The sequence below is a fragment of the Muntiacus reevesi genome, chromosome 4 (assembly GCF_963930625.1).
Source record: "Muntiacus reevesi chromosome 4, mMunRee1.1, whole genome shotgun sequence".
In the NCBI taxonomy this organism is placed as follows: Eukaryota; Metazoa; Chordata; class Mammalia; order Artiodactyla; family Cervidae; genus Muntiacus; species Muntiacus reevesi.
In genome coordinates, this window is record NC_089252.1 from 169,892,956 (window position 1) to 169,911,314 (window position 18,359).

Genomic DNA, 18,359 nt, shown 5'->3' on the forward strand with positions numbered 1-18,359 from the left:
CCATGATCTTAGTTTTCTGAATGTTGAGTTTTAAGCCAGTTTTTTCACTCTCCTCTTTCATTTTCATCAAGAGGCTCTTTAGTTCTTTACTTTCTGCCATAAGGGTGGTGTCATCTGCATATCTGAGGTGATTGATATTTCTCCCAGCAATCTTGATTCCAGTTTCTGCTTCATCCAGCCCAGCGTTTCACATGATTGTACTCTGCATATAAGCTAAATAAGCAGGGTGACAATATACAGCCTTGATGTACTCCTTTGCTGATTTGGAACCAGTCTGTTGTTCCACGTTCAGTTCTGTTTCTTCGTGACCTGCATACAGATTTTTCAAGAGGCAGGTCAGGTGGTCTGGTATTCCCATCTCTTTCAGAATTTTCCAGTGTTTGTTGTGATCCACACAGTCAAAGGCTTTGGCATAATCAATAAAGCAGAAGTAGATGTTTTTCTGGAACCCTCTTGTTTTTTCAGTGATCCAACAGATGTTGGCAATATGATCTCTGGTTCCTCTGCCTTTTCTAAAACCAGCTTGAACATCTGGAAGTTCATGGTTCACATACTGTTGAAGACTGGCTTGGAGAATTTTGAGCATCACTAGCACGTCAGATGAGTGCAACTGTGCGGTAGTTCGAGCATTCTTTGGCATTGCCTTTCTTAGGGATTGGAATGAAAACTGACCTTTCCCAGTCCTGTGGCCACCGATGAGTTTTTCAAATTTGCTGGCATATTGAGTGCAGCACTTTCAGAGCAGCATCATCTTTTAGGATTTGAAACAGCTCAACTGGAATTCCATCACCTCCACTAGCTTTGTTCACTAGTGATGCTTCCTAAGGCCCACTTAGACTTCACATTTCAGGATGTCTGGCTCTAGGACGGTGATCAGACCATCGTGATGATCTGGGTCATGATGATCTTTTTTGTACAGTTCTTCTGTGTATTCTTGCCACCTCTTCTTAATATCTTCTGCTTCTGTTAGGTCCATACCATTTCTGTCCTTTATGGTGCCCATCTTTGCATGAAATGTTCCCTTCGTATCTCTAATTTTCTTGAAGAGATCTCTAGACTTTCCCATTCCATTGTTTTCCAAGTCTTTTTGTACTGACTGCTGAGGAAGGCTTTATCTCTCCTTTGGAATAGTTGTCTGAGGAGGCCTTACACACAACTATGAAAAGAAGCGAAAGGCAAAGGAGAAGAGGAAAGATATACCCATTTGAAACCTACTTTATGTAGAGTTAAATTTTTACATCATGGAAAAAATGGACACTTACCTACTACATGATCTTTATCCATTTATACTACAAGTATCTACTTCATATACGCTGTTTTGGGAGCAGGAGTTACAGTCCTAGGTGAAAGGCTATTTTTAAGTACTCTGTAAACTTAAAATTTTCAGTTACCAGTATCATGTTTAAATCAAGGGTGACTCTGACAGGCTTGATCTGTTTCAGGTGAACTAAGGGGCGCCGCGGATCTGGATTGGCGCCTGCAGACACGGGTGAGGCGGCGGCGGCGACAGAGTGAGCGTGAGTGAGCGCGCCGGCCGGTGGGTGAGCACGCAGGGGCGTCCGCGGGCGTGGAGACAGGCACACAGGAAGCAGGGACGCGCCGGGCGCAGGGCGCGGTGACGACGGCGCCGGACGTGCTGACGTCGCGCGCAGGCCGCAGCGGGGGGCGGACTCCGGGCCTCTCTTCCCCTCTGTTTCCCCCTCCCCCTTTTCTCCCGGTCCGGGGTCGGTCTCCCGCGTCTCCCCCTCCTCCCCCTTCCTTCCCAAGCCCCTTCCCCTCCCCCGCCCCAGTCCCCTGCTCCCCCGCCCTGAGCCCTGGGGGAACCCCCGCCGAGAAGAGCCCGCCCCCAGAAGCGCGCCGCCGCCGGCCGTCGGGGCCGAGCCGCAGCCGAGCGGCCGTGGGCCCGGGCGGCGGGCGGAGACGGGGCGCCCTCCCCGCTGCGGCCCGCGTGAGGTGAGGCCACCTCCGGGCCGAGGGGGCGGGCGACGCGGGCGGCCCGTGGGGAGGGGGCGTGGCGGCCGCGCGGAGGCCCCCTGGCCTGGGTTCCCCGCGCCGGCGCTGCCCGGAGCCGCGGGCGGTGGGTCGACCCGAGCCTCCGCTGAAGGACGGCCCGGAGGCCAGAGACGCCCCGGGTGTGTACCGGGAGCGCGGGCGAGAAGCGAGGGGCGCGGGGCGGGGGTGGGGGCGCTGGCGCCACCTGTGGCCTGTGCGGTGGGACCCAGAAACTTGCGCCCTTGTGCTCCGGGGGACTAGTCCCATGTGTTTCTTGGATCTCCGTTTTTCTTCGAGCCCTGGAAAAATGGGAGGGAAAGGTGTTGGAGTGTTTCAGATCTTGGTGGTGCCCGAGTTTATTAGAGGGACAGAGATTTGAGTTGGAACATACAAGGAGATGTTTCTGGAGCTTAAAAGTTGGGCCTACGCTTCGTTTGCAGTTGCTGCTAACTCTTGAGGCTTTGAAAACTCTTCTCGGTTTTGATTACCTCTGGAGCCCCAAATTGCAACATTTGTGACCATTAGCCTAGTAACTCCACAGAGTATGTATTCATTCAAAATGAATTGTTCTTGGATAATGATGAAAAATGACCGAATAACAGTCACAGAGGTTCATTAAACCAGAGACCGGTGTGGAAAAATTTAAATTCAGCTCTCAGTTGGAGGAATGTCCTTTTATGTATTTTTTCTAAATAGACTTAAATATCGTTGAGAAGTTTGAGCCCTGTGTTGTTGGTAGGCAGTATGGTGACTGGTGGAGGGAGGTGACGGGTTCCACTTAAGAATTTGAACAAATACTTAGCTTTTTTTTTTATTTTTGTATTTTTGGATTGTCAGATTGACATTTGAATCAGTTGCTTGTGCTCCTTTTTCTTCTTAATGCTTTTTTCCCCCTCTCGTTTTATTTCTCTTATCTCCCCGTCCCGAGGAGTCTGGGGCATCAAGACTAAAATGGCTTAAATAGTAGAAAGTGGTAGTCAATTCAGTTCACTTTTAGTTGTATTTTTTCTCCCCTTCGCATTTCTCCACAGGACTGAGAGAACAGGGAACCTTTCTTGAGGGTCTGATGAACTCAGCAAAAGTTGTATTACTAATTTTCACTGACAGTTAATAATATTTTACAGTGTTTAAATTCCAGTTTAGTGTCCACTATATGATTTACACTGTAGATCTTCAGTTTTAAAACAATAATTTAAAAACTTGCGCATATAAGAATAGGATGCCTGATTTTTTCAATCAAAAAGAGTCTGAAGAGATGACTTACTTCCTGTATCAGAATAAAACCCAGAGACTTTACAGTCCTCTTTAAGATCTGTAGCAGCCTTATCTGCTGCCCCCTTCTCCCGCCCAGCAACAAACGCACTGGTTTCCTCACTGTTCCTTGAGCACTTCAGGCACATCTGCTTCAGCAGCTGTGCCAGTGAATCTTTCTGGATCACCTTTTTCTTGTAAAACTGCATAACCCTGTATCCTCACCTTCTTTAGGTCTTTACTCAAAAGTCGCTCTAACAGTGCCGTTTCCTAGACTAGCTAAATTGCAAAGCCCTTCCTCCACATACAGTTACATAACACTCTTTCCCACTTTGCTTTAATTTCCTCCTTACTCATCAACACATAACATACTATATATGTTTAGTCTCACCCTTTAGAAAATAAGCTTCATGAGGTTTAGATAATCTTTATCAGTTGCTGTATCTTCAGCTCTTAGCCTAGCCCTTGACATGCAGCAGGTGCTCAACAAATTTATTGATTGACCAGGTAAAGAAGTTTTATTCTTGAACTCTCTCATTGTGATAAGTGAGCGACATGGATGTTCACTAGGCTTTTTTTTTTTTTTTCCCACTAGGCTTTTATAAGATATTTATTGGAAGAACTTGAGATTTTTTTTCCTGTCAGTTCCTGCCACGTTTCTGTTTTGACAGAAGTCTTGTGCTTTCAGGTCTTTGTGTGAAAGCGCTTTGAAAGCAAAGAGGATGGAGCGTGGTGTCTTAGAGGGAGATTATCTCAGATCTCACGTGGTCAGAATTTTTACTGTTTCAGGCTCTTCTTGAAGATTGGTTCACATCCTCGAAGAGACAGATACCACCATCCTTACCTCTTTGGCCTCAGAATTAAGTAGGCTGGTTCAACTTGGAATTTTTCAGTAGACTGAAGATGTTACTATTATAGTCTGGGTTGTATGGGTTAGATTCTTTCCCCCCTCCTATTAATGTGGAGGCAGTTGAACTTGAAAACTTGTAAGAAAACCCTTCTCTAACAATGGTGGAGTGTTTGATTGTGGGGAACGTCTGATCCTTCTTTCCACAAACCCTTTTTTGGGTTTTAGCAACTAAATTCAGTCTGAGGATAAAGGAGCAGGCCCCCTGAGTTCTGTGGATTTTCCATCATATGTTTTTTCCTTTCTTATTTCTTGATTGGTGTGTTTGTTATCTTCATTGACCTTCTGGCAAAAGTGGCCTGGATGAGATTTCTCTCTGGGGGCAGCCCTGGCTACTGTTTTTCAGCTAAGGAAGGTGAAAGGGGTGAGATAGTGCTTTTAACACTTTATAAGAATGCTGGTTGCAAAACTGTTTTTGTTTAAATTTTTATCAGGACATTGAAAGCTTCCAAGCCTATGAGAGAAAGGTTTGAGTTGGGGGTGGGAGTGTGGGAGAATTGGGGATCATGTGTATATTGGACTGGGTCTGATACTGTTATTATTAACGTAGAGAGGTATGTTCTCATTTTGTGAATACTTTCTGGTATAATTTTGGCACATTGATAAAGGCTTCTACCACAGTTGTTCCTTTTAAAATCCTTTCACAAAGTTTCTAGGAAGTCTGTCTCAGTACCTAGAGATACTTGGGCGTCGTACGTTCTCACCTTGAAGAGATGGATGCTGTGCTGAGCGCTGATGTTCCAGTGTAGGTAATGGTTTCTGAAGGAGGCATTGCTTGTTCCTGTGCCCGTTCTCTTCATGGACTCGAGGAAAGCTTTTAGGAGAAAGCAAGTTTTGAGGAAGGGATAAAAGTGCTGCGTTTTCATTACATGGCCCCAGGAAGTACAGAGGAGAGAATTTTGTGAAATTCTGTGTGTGTGCACACGGGTGTTGTTTTTATTTTATTTTTTCCCTTGTGTCTACTAGTGAGATGGGATAAAGGACTCTAAATGTCCCTCTGTGAAATGTGCTGCCAACTTACAAGTAGGAAAAATAACTGGACTCATGGCTTGAGTATGTGTGCATGAATACAGTTGGTGGGTCTAATTTTAGAGACGGTCTTCATACACAGTGGCTTTAGTATTTTCCTCCTACTGCATCCTTTCACCCTCTGTAGGAAACATTTCACTTAATGGTCTTTTCTGGTTACCTTTTGTTCTTACTATGGTTGCCACTTTGGTAAAGTAGCACTTGTTCCATCTCTCTGATAAAGTTATTCTGTCTGTTCCTTCTTAAATTTGAGTTTATTTCTGAAAACAAGTATAGATAGGAAAGATTTCTTAACCTTGATCCGTTTTAATTCCTTTTTGAGTTTCCTTAGATTGTGTCTGTTTTCTCCAACTCTTAAAAAAATGGGTGTTGAAAGCCCTAACTATGGTCATCTGCAGTGCTTCCGTCATTTTTACTTGGGCTGTATGAAGGGAAAGATTCTGGGATGTTTTGTAAATCCAGGCACTTTTTGCTTTTCTGCAAGATCTCTTATGAGTTGTTCAATCCATTTGTTTGAATCTATACTGGGAAAACCGTTTCTGCTTCCTAGTTTTTGTTTGTTTAACTTAATTAATTAGTTAATTTGGCTGCATCGGGCCTTAGATGCATCTTGCGGGATTTTTCGTTGTGCCGCCTAGACTCCAGTTGCGGTGAGCAGGCTCAGTTGCTCCAGCATCTGGGATCTTAGTGCCCTGATCAGGGATTGAAACCTATATCCCCTGCATTGCTAGGCAGATTCTTAACCATTGAACCATCTCAGAAGTGCTGTCAGCTTTCTAGTTTTGACAGTAAGTTTCCTGAAATGTTTTAAAAAGAACTAATCAAATTGGGAACCCCAGCCTGGAGATGAGAGAGGATAAGGAGAAACGATAAAAAAAAAAAAACAACCCAAAAAAACACCCCAAAGCTCAGGCAGTCACGTCTCCGGTAGTCAGAAAACTTATTGTAATTTTAAAAAGACTCATTTTATTCTATCCCTCCTTAATTTGTATACCACAAGGAAAAAAATAAATCTTTTCAGTCTGTCTAACTGCTAGGAGATAATTTTTAGAGCGTTCTGGGTATTTTCTTGGGGAGACAGGATGAAGCCCGTTGTCAGGTGCGCTGGTAAGGCCTCTTGCCTGACTTAGACCAGTGCACTGGAGGTGGTGGTGGTGTTTTGTTTGCTTTTCATTGAAGACTGAGAATCTTTTGCAGTTGAGTAAAAACTGTAGTTTTATACCCGTACAATTACTTTGAGGTCCCAAAGTATCTCAGCTTGAGTCCTTATCCTGTAGAGCTAGAAATGTAAAGATAAATGAGGTAATCAGCAGGGTTTAAAATAATCAGTCCAGTGGTTAGGACTCTGCTTTCACTGCTGAGGGCCTGCACTCAGTGCCTAGTGGAGGAACTAAGATCCCACAAGCCTCACGTGTGGCCAAAAACATAAAAAGATAAAAGTCTATAAGTTAAGAAAGAAACAGTTCAATTTCTTTTTTCTTTCTTTTTGTTAATTTTTATTGGAGTATAGTTGATTTACAGTTTGTTCTGCCGTCCAGCAGAGAGAATCAAGTTACACATACATCCACTTTTTGGGGGTTTTCCCCGTACAGCTCATGATAGAGTTATGAATTAATTACAAATGATTTGTTTTTGGCTGTGCCTCTTCGTTGCTGTGCAGGCTTCTCTCTGGTTGCAGCAAATGGGGGCTGCTCCCTAGCTGTGCTCACACTTCTCGTTGCGGAGCAGGGGCTTTAGGGTGGTGGACTGCAGTGGTTGCGGCACGTGGCTCAGTGCAGTTTTGTTTCTGAGCCTCTGCTCTGGAGGATGGGCTCAGTAATTGTGGCACATGGGCCTCGTTCCTCTGAGGCAGGCATGTGGGTCTTCCCCGCTGAGGGATGGAGCCCGCATCTCCTGCGTTGGCGGTAGCTGTTTCACCCCTGAGCCAGCAGGGACACACTTTGGTTTTTACTAGAGTGTAGTTGCCTTACAAGTTTGCGTTAGTTTCTGCTCTATAGCAAAGCGAATCAGCTGTGTACGCGTGTGCGCCAAGTCACTTCAGTCGCGTCAGGCTCTTTGTGACTCTGTGACTACTATAGCCCGTTGGGTCCCTCTGCCCATGGGATTCTCCAGGTAAGAATACGGCAGTGGGTTGCCATGTCCTCCTTTGGGGCTCTTCCCAACCCAGGGGTCGAAACTGTGTTTCTTGCGTCTCCTGCATTAACAGGAGACTCGTTACCACTGTTGACCACTAGCACCAGCTGGGAAGCCTGAGTCAGCTGTGCACACACACATCTCTTCTCTGGGTTTCCTTCCCATCGAGACCGCCGCAGAGCGTTGAGTAGGCTTCCCTGTGCCATAGAGGGGGTTCTCGTTAGCTGTCGTTTTACACGTGGTGTCAGTGCTGTATGCATGCCGACCCCGGGCTCCCGGTTCGTCCCGCCCCAGGTTTCAGAGCACTCATTCCCTGCGCTGCGCTGGGGGTCCTTACCGTTGGGTTGCTGTGTAGTTGCGAAGTCATGCCTAACTCTTTGGTGGCCCATGGACTGTAGCCTGCCAGGCTCTTTTGTCCTTGGAATTTCCCAGGCAAGAGTACTGGGGTAGGTTGATATTTCCTTCTTAAGGGCATCTTTACCACCTAGGGATCTAAGCTGTGTTTCCTGCATTAGCAGGCGGATTCTTTACTAATGGGCCACCTCAATCTGGGAGGCCCAGCTTCTCGTCAGTTATCCGTCTCACATATAGTGAGTGTCTCAGCCCCAGTTTCCCAATTATTCCTCACCCCTACCCCTTTGGTAACTATAAGTTTGTTTTCTATGTTCATGACTTTATTTCTGTTTTGTAAATAAGCTCATTTGTACCATTTAAAAATATTCTACACATAAGCAATATCATATAGTATTTGTCTCTCTCTGTCTGACTTGGTTCATTCAGTGGGGTGATCTCTAGGTCCACCCTTGTTGGCGCAAATGCTCCTGTTTCGTTCCTTTTTGAAGCTGACTGATCCCCCACTGTGTGTACTCATCGCATCTTCTTTATTCCTGTTTACGGGCATTTGGGTTGCTTCCGTGTCCTGGCTGTTGTCAGTGGTGCCGCACTGGGCGTTGGGGTGCCGGCATCTATTTGAATTATGGTGTTCTCCGGGTTTATACCTAGGAGTGGGACTGCGGGATCATGTGGTAGTTCTGTTTTTACTTTTTTAAGGAGCCTCCGTACTGTTCCCTAGGGCTTCCCTGGAGAAGAATCCGCCTCCGGAGCTCAGTGGTAAAGAATTGGCCCACCAGTGCAGGAGATGCTGGTTTGATCCCGGGTCGGGAAGATCCCCTGGAGAAGGAAATGGCAACCCACTCCAGTATTCTTGCCTGGGGAATCCCATGGACAGAGGAGCCTGGCGCGCTACAGTCCGTGGAGTTGCAGAGTTGGACGCGACTTAGTGACTAAACAGCAAACAAACAGTACTGTTCTCCATAGTGGCTGTACCGCTTCACGTTCCACCAACAGTGAGGGAGGGCTTTCTTTTCTCCATACCCTCTCTAGCGTTTATTATTCGTAGATTTTTTGATGATAACCTTTTGACCAGTGTGAGATGATACTTCATTGTAGTTTTGATTTGCCGTTCTGTAGTAAAAAGGGAAATGCTGAGGCTGCTGAGGATCTTTTCACGTGCCTACTGGCCCTCTGTGTTGTCTTATTTGGAGAAATATCTATTTAGATCTTCCACCCAGTTTTTGATTGATTTTTTTTAATTGAGTTTCACGAGCTGCTTATATATATTTGGAGCTTAATCCCTTGTCTGTTGCTTCATTTGCAAATACTTTCTTCCGTTCTGAGGGTTGCCATTTTGTTTATGATTTCCTTTGCTGTGCAAAAACTTTAATAAAATAAGTTAGTTTATTTCTAATTGGTATTTGTTGATTGTGCATCTGTGAGGCAGTGGGAAAAGAAACAGAAAAAACTGACTTGCAGACCAGTCAAGTTTCACTTGATCTTCTGGATGTAATGTGTGTTGATAATGTTTGTTTATCTGTTTCTGGCTGTGCTGGGTCTTCGTTGCTGTGTGGGCTTTTCTCTAGGTACAGCCAGTGGGGTCTGATCTTTGCTGTGGCGTCGCAGGCTTCTCGTTTCAATGGCTTTTCGGCCTCTAGGGCCTGCGGACTTCGGCAGTTGTGGTTCCTGGGCTCAGCTGCTCCGCAGCATGTGGGATCTTCCTGTGCCAGGGATCAAACCATGCCTCCCCTTGGCAGGTGGATTCTAACGCCGAGCCGCCAGGGAAGCCCTGCAGGTGATTTTTTGTTAATTTTTATTGGAGTATATTTGCTTTGCAGTGTTGTGTTTCTGCTCTACACCGAAGTTAATCAGTTATGCAAACACACACACGCATATTTGTATGTATATCCCATCCTTCTTAGATTTCCTTCCTGTGCAGGTCACCGCAGAGCTCTGAACAGAGCTCCTTGTGCTACACAGTAGGTTCTCGTTGGTTTTCTGTTTTATATGGAGTGGTGTATGTGTGTCAGTCCCAGTTTCCCAATTCATCCCGTCCGCCCCCTTCCCCTTTGGTATCCATGAGTTTTTCTCTGCATCTGTGTCTCTGTTTCTGCTTTGCAAATGAGTTCATCTGTACCATTTTTCTAGATTCCACATAAAAGCATTTAATATACGGTATTTGTTTTTCTGTTTGACTTGCTCCACTCTGCATGATGATCTCTTAAGTCTATCCATGTTGCTGCAAATGTACTGTTCCATTCCTTTTCATGACTGAATGATATTCCACTGTATATATGTTTCACATCTTCTTTATCCGTTCCTCTGTTGATGGGCATTTAGGCTGCTTCCATGTCCTGGCTATTATGAGCAGTGCTGCAGTGAATGTTGGGATGTGTGTGTCTTTCTCTGTGTGTGTGGGGAGTATAATTGCTTTACAATATCCTGTCAGTTTCTGCTGTTCAACAGAGCGCCTTAGCTATTGTATACATTATCCCCTCCCTCTTGAGCCTCTTTCTCTCCTGTCCCTCCCCTTCATTCCACCCCTGTGGGTCAGCACAGGGGACCAAGCTGAGCTCCCCGGGTTACACTGCGACTTCTCACTGGCTGTTTTACACACATTAATCTGTGTGTGTGCATTATACATTAGGTACATCATTATATATACATGTGTACATGATATACATTGTGTACAATGCATGTATGTCAGTCCTGTGCTCCCAATTTGTCTTAACCCTCAGCTTCTTCCCCATGTGTCCCCAGGTCTGTTCTCTATGTCTGTGTCTTTAATCCTGCCTTGCAAACAAGCTCATCTGTACCATCTTTCTAGATTCCACACATATGAATTAGTACATGATACTTGTTTTTCTCTTTCTGCCTCACTGCACTCTGCATGACAGACTCTTGGTCTACCCACATCACTGCAAACGACCCAGTTTCAGTATTTATTTATGGCTAATAGTTCAGTGTGTATATGTGCCACGTCTTTGTCCATTCATCTGTCAGTGGGTATTTAGGTTGCTTCCATGTTCTGGCTATTGTAAACAGTGCTGCAATGAACGTTGGGGTACTTGTGTCTTTTTGAATTATGGTTATTATATTTTTCTCAGGGTATATGCATAGTAGTGGGATTGCTGGTTCCTATGTTATTTCTGTCTTTGTTTTTTTTTTTTATATTTATTTATTGTTGTGCTAGGTCTTTGTTGCTGTGTGCAGACTTTCTCTAGTTGGGGAGAGTGGGAGCTACTCTCTAGTTGGGATGCACGGGCCTCTCATTGCAGTGGCTTCTCTAGTTGCAGAGCACAGGCTCTAGGCGTGTGGGCTTCAACACTCGCCCATGTAGGATCTTCTTGGACCAGGGATCAGACCTGTGTCCCCTGCATTGGCAGGCAGATTCTTAACCTGGACCATCAGGAAAGTTCCTCTTTTTTGCTTTTTGAGGAACCTCCATACTGTTCTCTGCTGTGGCTGTACCAATTTACATTTCCACCAACAGTTTAGGAGGGTTTTCTTTTCTCCACACCATCTCCAGCATTTATTGTTTGTAGGTTTTTTCTTTCTTTCTTTTTAAAAAAAAATTTTCTTTGTCTGTGTGTGTGTGTGTGTTATAATTTTTAAATTTTTTGATTATGGCCATTTTGGAGGTAAATTTGCTCCCACTGCTAGTCTTCTATATAATTCTCGTCTAGAGGTAAACTTTTAATTATTAACTAGTTTCCTTTGCCACTTGATTCATTATCTACCGTATGTGATGTTTTTTGTGTGTTTCATGTTGATAACAACATTTGTGCTGCAGTGTTTATTATTAATAATGATCAAAACCATGTTTCATATCTGCAAAGCATTTTCTTTTTCCTAAAAGCTCATCAAACCTTAAAGTGGTCAACATTCATATTAAAAGATAGATTTTCCAAGGATGCAGTTCGTATTTTTGTGGGGCATTGTTTTTGTTGCGTGTGCCAGTTGCAAGAGCTTTCGTCAGATTGGAAGAGTGTGTGGTCTGACACGTGAGCAGCGCTGCGGGCGCCTTGTGCCTTGAAGACTGCTTCAGACTTCTGCAAGCTTTGTGACAGGACGAGGAGGAAAGTCATCAAGGCAGTGACAACTCATACTTAACAAGTGATATGTTTGAAACACATTTTTCTTCCTATGCTCACAAATTATGTTGTCTCCTTTGTGATTCTGTGGGAAAAGGGAAAAAGATCTAGGACAGTATCCAGCTGATAACTTGCAGAAAGCAGTGCTGTGACTGTGTAGAAGGTGAGTGGTCACTTAGTATTTCCCATGCTATTGGTGGAGCAGCTCCCAGCGGCCATCAGAGTCAATGGGAAGAATATGGTGGACCTTGCTAATTTAGTGGATTTCTTTTCATCCTTAATTCAGCTTTTCTGGAGCATTTGTCACTTTTGACCCTTCTCTCTCTTAAAATGTTTCAGATACTACTTTCTTTTCCACTTGCTTTCCTGGCCCTTTGTCCCCTGCTCATCCCTTAAATGTGTGTTTTCCTTAAGGTTACTATTGTATTCTCTTTCCCTCTGATTCTTAGTGGCATGGGCAGCTCTTAGGAAATTTAACAATGTGACTTGCAAAGCCTTCATGATCTTACCACTGCCAGCTGCTGCGACTTACCTTGTGCCGCATTTCCCTGTTCTTACATTCCTTCGTTACAGTTCTGTTTTATTTGCTCCATAGCGCTTACCACTATCTTAGTTATCTTGTTTGCTTTCTTGTCTATAGTCTGGCCATAGCCAAAACCTAAAATCTATAAGTACAGGAGTCTTGTTTATTTTATAACTGCTGTATTCCTCGTGCCTAGAGTGCTTTTTCAGTCCACGTTTATGGAATGAGTGAATGGGTGAAACATGGGTTCCTGGGCTTATGCCCAGGGATTTTGACTTAGTAGGCTTGGGATGGAGCCCAGGAATTTGTGTATTAACAAACATTCCAGGTATTTGTGATTTCTCTGGTCAGTTGTCTTAGATAACATTTAGAAGAATATGGTTCTACATAGTTTGTCACGTTTCCACCCTGATAGCTTCATTTAGCATCTGTTATAAGCTGGCACTGCAGCCATGAAATTAAAAGATGCTTACTCCTTGGAAGGAAAGTTATGACCAACCTCTGCATATTAAAAAGCAGAGACATTACTTTGCCAACAAAGGTCCATCTAGTCAAGGCTGTGGTTTTTCCAGTGGTCATGTATGGATGTGACAGTTGGACTGTGAAGAAAGCTGAGTGCCGAAAAACTGATGCTTTTGAACTGTGGTGTTGGAGAAGACTCTTGAGAGTCCCTTGGACTGCAAGGAGATCCAACCAGTCCATCCCAAAGGAGATCAGTCCTGTGTGTTCATTGGAAGGACTGATGCTGAAGCTGAAACTCCAATACTTTGGCCACCTCATGTGAACAGTTGACTTGTTGGAAAAGACCCTGATGCTGGGAGGGATTGAGGGCAGGAGAAGGGGACGACAGAGGATGAGATGGCTGGATGGCATCACAGACTCGATGGGCATGGGTTGGAGTAAACTCCGGGAGTTTGTGATGGAGAGGGAGGCCTGGTGTGCTGCGATTCATGGGGTTTCAAAGAGTCGGACACGACTGAGCGACTGAACTGAACTGAACTGATAAGCTGGCAATTTGTAATTCTCTGTGTCCAATTTTGATCTTTTACCTGAGCAGTAGGCTCATTTATTCAGTGATCTCTTGAACATCTCCATATGACTGCCACACAGCATCTCAGACTCAGTATGGCCAAAGCATAAGTGAGGTCTTTTTTCTTTGAATTATACTATGTAGTGTGTAAGCTGGAAACCTGGATGTCATACTTTAGTCATTCTTACTCTTCAATGTTAAGTAATCATGCAGTTAGGTACCCTCTTATCTGCTCAATTTCTGATGAATCTTTAATTTCTCTCCATCAGCATTGCCACCATCATCTCTTATCTGGATAACTGTAATGGCCTTTAACTGGCCTCCTCACCCTAGTCTTATTCCTTCTAATATTTCATTTAGTTTTTACCCTTTTGCCAAAGAAAACTGAAGTCTGTTACTTTCTCCAGCTTAATTTTAAATGTCATCTTGCTCCCAGTACAAAGGCTAGGCCGCACACACACACACGCGGATTTCCCTGGTGGTCTAGTGGTTAAGACCGTGCTCCTGATGCAGGGAGTGTGGATTTACCCCTGGTTGGGGAACTAAGATCACATGCTGAGTGGCCAATAAATAAATAAAATAAAGCATCTATATCTATCTATCTATAATTTATTCATCTGTGCCAAGTCTTAGTTGTGGAATGTAGAATCTAGTTCCCTGACCAGGGATTGAACCCAAGCCCCCTGCGTTGGGATCGTGGAGTCTTAGCCACTGGACCACCAGGGAAGTCCCCATGTGTACACACACACACGCACACTCACATGCACACGCACGCACACACACACACATGTTTATCTCACCTACCTTAGCCACTGGACCACCAGGGAAGTCCCCATGTGCGCACACACACACACACGCACGCACACGCACACACACACACACATGTTTATCTCATCTACCTTGGCCACTGGACCACCAGGGAAGTCCCCATGTGCGCACACACACACACACACACACACACACACACACACACGCATACACACACACACGCACACACACACACATGTTTATCTCTTCTACCTTGGCCACTGGACCACCAGGGAAGTCCCCATGTGCACACACACACACACACACACACGCACACACACACACACATTAAAATCTAGCTTGTTTTATCTCACCTACCTTATATTTGGCTCTTCAGGGTTAGGCTTCAGCTACAGATGAATTACTTGTTCTTCTGCCTTCCCTGTTCTCACACCTGGCCGCCCGTGGGTACTCCACCGTTTCAGCAGGACACCTCTGCACCCCAAAACGACAGGTGCCCTCTTTGGCTTAGGTGTAATGTTCTGGAACCCTTCAGGGCATCCCAGACTTCTCATTTTGTCTGCCTTTTTTGAACCGGTTTTCACAAATCTGGATTCCTCTTTGTCTTTAGTTTACCATGTTTCCCTCTGCACATTCCATTCTGAGTTTCCTGCTCACACTGAAGTTAAATTTTCTAGAATTGTCATCTCTCCAGTGCCAAAAGAGCTCTCTAGAGCTTGTGATTTTTGTCTTATTCCTTTACTAGGTGTAAAGCAAAAGAGAAGAAAAGAAAAATAATTAGATAACTTGAGGTATATGTTCTAGAGGTCTGTTGCCTAGATTGTGACTTGGCCGGTTTTTTGGTTTTTTGGCTGTGCCACGTGGGATCTTAGTTCTCCAACAGGAGGTTGGATTGAACCTGTGTCCTTGCAATGGAAGCACGTAGTGTGGTGGTGGCATTAGCACTTTTCGGTGCCTCTCATTGATTTGCTGAGCGTATTTTTCAGATGTAATGGTTTTCGCTGGATTCAGAAAGCAGTCGTGAGTCAGACTGGCAGCAGACCCCCCAGACAGTGACCAAAACCTTTTTTTGGTGGAAGTTTGGCTTTGGGAAGTGCTTTGCAGCTTCTTGGTCCTGCCCCTGAGCTGGTCATCACTGATCGTTTATACAGTCCACTTTCTGTTGCCCGTCACAATTTGATCAAGAAATGGTTCATCGTTGTTACACAGAATACGAGAAGATGACACTTCAAAAGGATGCTTTTTTGATTTTCAGTCAGTGTTTGAGGCACTCATTTAGCAAGCTTTCTTACCTGTCCAGTTTGCTTCAAATGCAGAACGAATGGTCGCCATTGAGTTCTTTGGCGACTTCTCGAGTAGTGGTAAGAGGATTAGGTTTGATGGTTGCTCTGAGTTGGTCGTTGTCAGCTTCCAGTGGCCGGCACAGTGCTCCTCATCTTCATAGCTCTCTTCTCCTTTGCAAAACTTCTTGAACCACCACCACAGTGTGTGTTCGTTAGCAGTTCCTGAGCCAAATGCGTTGTTGATGTTGTAAGTTGTCTCCGACCGATTTTGAACTCTAATAAGAAAATCACTCGAATTTGCTTTTTGTCTAACATATCCTTAGTCAAAAATAAGTATAAAATAAATGGCAAGTAATAAGTCATTAGCAAAAAAACATAAAGCAAGAAATGCATAACATAACCACATTTACTTAAGAATGTATTCCAATATCAAATGGCAAAGTTTAATGGTGCAAAACCACAGTTATTACAGTACCAACCTAATATTTAAGCATTAGATGAGTTACTGTTGTCAAAACACTCCCCTACTCCATGTCAGACAAGAGTTTGCTTCATTGCATGTAGACAAAGCCGGCTACAGGCAGGATAAACACGTCTTAGCCTAATGTACCAGTGTGTCCTGTGAAACCTAGTCAGCATTACTGGGTTTTTACTAACAAGTGAACCTTCTTTTGTTTCACGACACACATACACACACATGCTTTATTCACAGATAAACTTGTCTGCTCATATATTGCTGCTGCTGCTGCTAAGTCACTTCAGTCACGTCCGACTCGGTGCAACCATAGACGGCAGCCCACCAGGCTCCCCCGTCCCTGGGATTCTCCAGGCAAAAACACTGGAGTGGGCTGCCGTTTCCTTCTCCAGTGCATGAAAGTGAAAAGTGAAAGTGAAGGCGCTCAGTCGTGTCCAACTCCTAGCGACCCCGTGGACTGCAGCCCACCAGGCTCTTCTGTCCGTGGGCTTCTCCAGGCAAGAGAACTGGAGTGGGGCCCCATTGCCTTCTCTGGCTCATATATTGACCAGAGTAAAATAAAACATCTCTTTATAATGTCTTTTTACATTATAATTAGCTTTCTGACCCAACATTGATTGTAAAATTTTTAAGCATACAGAAGAGTTGAAAGAATTTTACAGTTAATGTCCCTAACTCACCTCTTAAGAGCCAATAGTTAGTATTGTGCTGCATTTGCTATAGCACATATCCTAGCAGTATTTTTAACTGTAAAAAAGCCAGGAAGACAAAGAGAGTTTGCCCTTAGAGTATTTTCCCTATATGGTAATGCAAAAATATTTTTTCTTTCTTCTTAACTAAATGAATGTGAAGGCTGAAAAATTGTGTAATTGACTGTTAAGATAGGATGACTGAAAGGAATCAAACCTATTTAGTTTCTGTGTAGGCTTTGTGAGAGAGTAAAATCAGAGCCAGTGCTTGAGACTTGAATTTTTAACCTTATTTGAGGTTCTTCGAGGCTTTACTGTGTTTACCATCATGAACTCTGCTGAATCAGTGTCTTTATATATAAAGTGGAGTTCATGGTCTGTTGCCTTTTAGGATATAGGAAAATTGACTTTTGTAGGTATGTTAAGGTTAAGTATGATAATACTTCTTGATACATCTACTGATTTAGAATGTAAACACTTGAGACTGAAGCTGCCCTTAATGAATTCTTAGGCTAGCTTTGATATTTTACTTCACCCGTAGTTAGTAGGTGATACAGAAGAGAGACAAGGAGGTATCTACAGGTATTAATGCGCATGCTTTCCATGGGCCTGGGACGTATTTACATCTCTTTGGTGGCCACACTCCTCAAGCATAGCCTACCTCGCAGAAGGGTGAAAGTCTGTCACTTGTGTCCAACTCTGCGACCCCATGGACTGTGCAATCCATGGGATTTTCCAGTCCAGAATACTGGAGTGGGTAGCCTTTCCCTTCTGCAGGTGATCCTCCCAACCAGGGATCAAACCCAGATCTCCCACATTGCAGGCAGATTCTTTACCAGCTGAGCCACAAGGGAAACCCAAGAATACTGGAATGGGTAGCCTATCCCTTCTCCAGCAGATCTTCCTGACTCAGGAATCAAACCAGGATCTTCTGCATTGCAGGCAGGTTCTTTACCAATTGAGCTATCAGGGAAGCCTTCATAGAAGGATAGTCTGTATTAAATATGATCAAATTACTAGTCTCTAAATGATGTTCTGTAGTGCTATTAAATAACAGAACGGCATTGAAGTTAATGTTTGCAGAGATAAAATGGTGCTTTATTTCCATGTTTTTTTTTTTTCCTTCCTTTTTCTCTTTGAAATTAACATTGCTTTCATAAATGTTTTTCTGCCTGTTAGTTTCTTATAGGTTGGGAAGTAGCGATTGTCTTTTCAGTGCAGTAGACTGACTGGATTCAGCTGCAGAGTCTGTTCAGATCCATAATGTGTTTTAGGCCAGGAGTCTCTTCTGTTCTGTCTTGTCCTTTATTGCAGACTTGTGCTTTGTTCGTTTCCCAAAGCCGGGCACACAGATTCAGCCGCACACACACATGTGTACACACAGTGCCGCCCGAGGCCCTCTGAGAAGATTATAGGTTTTCTTTTTCTAAGTCTATTTCTTTTAAAAAAATTATTTTCGGCTGTGCTGGGTCTTTGGTTCTGCACATGGGCTTTCTCTGGCTGTGGTGTGTGGGCTTCTCCTACTGCGGAGCACGGGCTCTACTCACTGGGACGTCAGTGGCTGCAGCATGTGGGCTCAGTAGCTATGGCTGATGGGCTCTAGAGCTTAGGCGCAGTCGTTGTGGCTCATGGTGTTAGTTGCTCTGTGGCACGTGGAATCTTACCAGACCAGGGATCGAACCGATGTCCCTTGTATTGCAAGGCAGATTCTTAACCACTGAGCCACCAGGGAAGCCTGGTTATAGATTTTCAGTTAAGAATTACTGGCAATCACTTGCTACTGTTTCATTGTACAAACCCAGCTTTTCCTTTGCTGTACCATGAGCCTAGTAGATTTCTAAGCTACAGTATT

General features: G+C 44.3%; 1 protein-coding gene across 7 annotated transcripts in view; it reads left to right on the forward strand.

Annotated features, from left to right (window-relative positions):
* The first annotated feature begins 1,781 nt into the window (after positions 1-1,781).
* Positions 1,782-18,359, forward strand: part of R3HDM2 (R3H domain containing 2) — a 155,533-nt gene continuing 138,955 nt past the window's right edge. For 5 of the 7 annotated variants that reach the window (XM_065934804.1, XM_065934801.1, XM_065934805.1 and 2 more), the window contains exon 1: positions 1,782-1,953. The gene's annotated coding sequence lies outside the window, so the exon portion shown is untranslated. Of the gene's footprint in view, positions 1,954-1,995; positions 2,133-18,359 lie in introns of those variants that run through there. The other 2 variants (XM_065934803.1, XM_065934802.1) reach the window with 2 other exon arrangements.